Raw genomic sequence first — 5,201 nt, 5'->3', positions numbered from 1 at the left:
CCTACCTTTACTATATACCGCGCCACGGCGGCCCGGGGTCCCGCCCACTAGCGGCCGGGCTGGCCAATCGCCGGCGCGGATCGGGCGGGGCAGGAGCCCGAAGGGGCAGGAGCGGGGCTGGCACAAAGGGACCGCCGCGGTGAGAGGGGCGGGCTGAAGCGTGGGGGCGCGGAGGGGGGCGGAGGGAACGGCGAGGAGCGCGCAGGAAGGAGCGCGCACCCCCTTCAGTCTCCTGACTGGGCGCGAACCGCCCCTCGGCAAGTGGGGAGGCCTGCACCTGAGTCGCCCAGCCGGCGCTGGCGCCGGGCTTCGCTACCCGCTGCGGATGCCCAGGCACCCCGGCCCTGTTGTCCTGATCCAGTTCTTCCCGCCAGCCAGCTCTCACCCGCACGCTCCCGGCCTCCCTCTTAGGCCTTGCTGGGTGGGGGAAGGTCACTCCAGGACGCCAGAGAGTCGGGGACTCTGCCCGACTCCGCCCCGCCTCTCCGCTCCGGCACCTGCCACCCCCCTCCCCACTCCCCACCACTGCGGTTGCAGTTCCGGCCCGTCCCTCTCCTTCCAGGCCAGCCCGGCGGGCAGTCCCGGCTCTTGACTGCCTGGGTGTCCTCCTGTGGGCGGCTTGAACCACCTTGAGCAGGACAGTTGCCAAACCCTGAGACTGTCGCCTTCCCACCCGGGCTTGGGAGGGGTAGAAGGTGTAGGAAGCCGACCAGCCCCCAGCGAATCCTCCCGTAGGAAACCGGTCGCACTACAGGGCGGCTCAAGCCAGTCTAGACCCGGGCGACTGTATCGGCACGTGATCCAACCACCAAGGACTCTCCTCCGTGCCAGGTGGGGGGCTGGTTTTCTCATTGGCTTGCTTTTATATGCCACCCTGGGCGTACCGACCACTTCCTTCTGTAAAATCTCCTGGGTCCGAAGCTGCCTTTGGGGAGACCCAGCTGATGAGGCGAGACGTCGCAGAGCGGACCTGGGCAGGCCAGTTCCCCCTTCTCGTCCTTGATCCGCTGTCCTGAAAAGCCAAACCCCTTGCTTTCATCCCGCTCCGCTGAGCTCCTGAGCAGCTTCACACATTCCTCTGAGGGCAGTGACACAGCAGAAAATTCAGGGGCGCCGCTTCAATCACTGCAGAGAAACCCCATCCCCAGGGGGCGACATGGCCCATCCTAGTAAGGATTTCCCAGTCCCCTATAGAGGGATTACCCAAAACAGGGATGTTTATCTAGACCACCCTTCTGTCCCCAAGGTCAACCTGCAGGCCCAAGGACAACCTTAGGCTGCTATAGAATGACCTTTTCCCACCAGTCCTTCTCAAGTCCCACGCACAAGACCTGGGCAAACCTGAAAATTCCTGAAATTCAGAGGAGAGGCAGCCACCTATCCACCTAGCCCTACTGCAGGGCTCTGTCAGGGGCAACCATGAGAATAGTGAATCGGGAAAGGTAGCTACCCCCTGCTTTGAGCCTGTGGTGTTTGTGTTGGAAAAGCCCCAAGTCCTGGTAGGAGGACGGCTGGAAGTGGCTGCACCCGCAGATTTGGTGCCACTGGGCCCCTCGAAACAGAAGTTGCTTCATGGATGGAGGAGTTCCCAGCAGGACAGGTCACTGGGAAGGGCATGTTGTTTATTGAGTGCCCACTGCCTAGGAGGGAGGAAAACCTGTGGGCAGAGTCAACAAGAAAGGATGGGCAGAAGGACAGGTAGCGTGGGAAGGAATAAGGAGATTGAGGGAGGGGGTGGAGCCCTTCCTGCACCCACCCCCATCCCACCCTTCTCATCTCATCTCCCGCCCTTGATTTTCTTCTCTTTCTCATTCTTGCGGAGAGAGGCTTACAGTGACAGATTTTTAATTGGAACCCTTCTTTTTTATTTTTCTTAAAAAAGAAGTGGCCTATCTTAGCTCACCAGGGCTGTTGTAAATGACAAGTAGACTGGAGCTACTCTTGTCCTGGAGCTACCGCCTTCCTCTAGGGGATGCCGCCCCTCAAGTTTTAATTCCCTTGCTTTGCCCATTCTCTCTCTTGTGCATGTAAACTCTTCTTAGGTTCTGAGAAGGTCCTGAGAGCCATACCTACAGAGCTAATGTAGCTTCTCATTTTAAACCAGCTTCCCCTAGGCTTTCTAGAAACCTGTTTCCATACAAACCTGGATTGCTGCTAGAAAAAATGATCTCAATCCTCATGGGAACCAGATTTCTCTCAGTGTCTCCCCTCAAACTTTACCTGCCCAGGCACTGTAGACAACCTAGAATTTTGTCACCCATCAATGCACAGAGCTAGTGGCTAAGAGAATGATAGATCTGCATTCAGACTCCCAGCTTCACCACTTACGAGCCGTGTGACCTTGAGCAAGTCATTTGTTCTCTCCAGGTCTATTCCCTTGGTTGTAAAGTTGGTGTGATGCGTCTTGCAAGGATTAAATGAGAGATGTGGGGAAATGCTAAGCATAGTGCCTGATGCATAGTGAAAGCCACTAAGTAGCTAGCCTAATGGTAATTAGCTGTTTCCATTTGACCTTGTCTAACCTTGCTATGACTTTGTCATCTTCCCACCATGATACCCACCCCCTGCCAGGACTTGGAGTTCCCATCAGCTCTGGAAGGTCACCCAGACTAATTCTCCACCCTTCAGATCACCTTTCCCCTTAATTTCCAACGTGCTTCCTGCTTTGTGACCTCTTCTAACTCAAGTAATGAGTAACTTGAGCACACCATGTCCCTTTAGGCTGTGCTGTGCTGGGCTTTCATTCTGAGGCCCCTTCTACAGAGAATGCTATCTCAGAGGATTGAGAACTTGAAGTGTATGTTTGTCCAGTGGGAGAAATGACTCTGGCAGGTGGAGTGTGTGGCCGTGCATGGGTGTGGACCATGAAAAACCAAGGAAGCTGTTTAGTACATGCCTGTGGAGGTCCAGCGTTTCTCTGCAGGAAGGAGGTGGAAGGAATTCTTAAAGGCACAAGGCAAAGAGGACAGCTTTTGACCCCTTTTTCTATGCATGCTTGGGGAGAGGGATGGTTCTAGAGTTCTGTGATTAGTTCTGCTGATGGTTGGTTCTCTGCATGAGTGGATCAATGGGAGGTAGAAAGTGAAAATGCAGAGAATAGGGTCTTCTATCCAAGTGAGGATGATGGGTTCCAATTAAGGGAATAGCCAGATGCTGCTGTAATTGAGGGACAGGGACCCACAAGTGAAGCAGGACAGGGCAGTCCTGTTTTAAACAAGGTGGCCAGTCAGAAGCCAGACTGGAAGAAGAGACAGAACATCAACCTCCAGCAGCCTGGTGCCTCTAAGATCAGAGAGGCTAAAATGGAGATTCACCTGCTTGGGAAAAAGAGAATACAGCTTGGCAGACTGGAGGGAGACCCATATCTGAAAACTAGAACCCCCAGAGCTATTAGCTATCTGCACTCCTTGGCCAAACAGGACAATCTGCTCTGCAGAGGACTCAGGAACCTGAGCTGCCAACCCCACATTCACACACATACTCATGCACAGTGGGGTTCAGTTCGGCCTGCCCTGGAGTATTTTAAGTACAGAGCGGAGGGGGTGAGGGTACATGTTACAATGTGACTCATCCTGGCAGCAGAAACTGTGTGCAGTGCTGAGGAAAATGGCTCAATGGCAGACTGTTTGCAGTGGAAAGCAGTCAGAATGCACAGCTCTGCAATGGAGAGCAGAGAGGGCTGCAAGAGGGCTAGCCATGGGAAATGCTGCCAGACTGGTCACCCTGGCAGGGGGTGTGGGTGGATCCTGGGTAACACCTAACACCTGGCTGGCCTGAGCACCCTAATCATCCATCATGGACATACGATTGCTCCACAGGCGTCATTCTGTGTTTCATAATGGATCCTGGATGTTGATAGAAAAACATTCATTCTACAGAAAGATTCTGTTTTCTTAAGGAAAAAAAAAGCTAGTGACCTTGAAATAGGGATAACTAGAAATACCCCTTTACTACTGTCATTTAATATCATCTTGGCCATTTTCTGTTTCACTGGATCTAGAACTGAGTCCTTGCCTTGAGTGAAGATATAGTGTGAAAATAGCAGAAAAGAGCCTTTTCAGCAAGGCCCAATTGGTAACTTGGACTATTTCTGCCATCAGTGAAAATGGCTAGGTTACCTACATGTCCTTGATCACCAGATACCAGCTGGGAAACTTCCTGAAGTTAGTTTCCTTTTGCTGCAATAGTTCCAAACTTATGCATCAGGAAGCTGGTGAGTCCAGAAAACATCCATTGTTTGTTGAGACATGCTGGGATTTCTCTCCACCCACCCAATCCTTTGCTAATGTGTTATTAGGTGCGTGGAGAGTGGAGGCAACCATAGTAGAGAGAAGGGAACACACATAGACAATGCTTTTTGTTTTGTTTGCTCTGGCCGGAACTTGGAGGTACATAGTATCTACAGGTAGTCACGACTGCGTGAGTAGTAGGATTGAGGTGAGTGGGGAAGTAATGCTAACCATTGTCAGAGCTTTCAGAACCAGTGTACTTCCCCAGCAGGGGTTTAGTTGGCTGTCTTTGTTTAGTCCTTGAGAGAATGCCCAGTACCCTACTAGAGCATTCTCTAGCCTTAAAAAACAAAAACTTCCTTTTTAGAATTTTCCATCTTCTCAGTGAAGGGTGGTCCCATCACATCAGTCCACTGGCAGACAAGCACAGTCTCATCAGCCCTAGATGAGACATGGTCTAGGGCATTTCTGACTTCTTTCTCACTGGACCACTTGAAGCCTTCTAGAGATGAAGGGAAATGCCTGTTTCATGGTCTGCTTTATCTTCAAGTTCTTCATGAGGCTTTAGCAAGGACCTGGAGGGGATGGGTAGTCATTGTTGATAGACTTGAGGATGGTGCTGAAGGTAATGTCCAAGACCCTCTTGTCCAACCTCCATCTCCTGGGACAAAGTCAACTTGTCTCTGTATGAATACCTCCAGGGCAGTGTGCTCCCTACCTTACAGTCAAACATTCCATTGTTGGCCAACTCTGGGTATTACATGGGCTAAAACCTAGCTCCTTATACCTTCTGTCCCATCCTTGTTCCGGCTTGGGAGTAGCACAGATGCAAATCTAATGCATCTTCAATGTGGCCACTCTACATGTATTGAAAATGACTCTCCTGTCTCCCTAATCTTCACTCTCCAAGTAAAAACTCCCAAGTTTCTTCAGTGCTTATATGAGATGGTTTCTGACCCCTCCTAAAGCTTG

Source organism: Tamandua tetradactyla, chromosome 4 (assembly GCF_023851605.1).
Source record: "Tamandua tetradactyla isolate mTamTet1 chromosome 4, mTamTet1.pri, whole genome shotgun sequence".
NCBI classification, from domain to species: Eukaryota; Metazoa; Chordata; class Mammalia; order Pilosa; family Myrmecophagidae; genus Tamandua; species Tamandua tetradactyla.
This window is presented reverse-complemented; position numbering follows the sequence as displayed.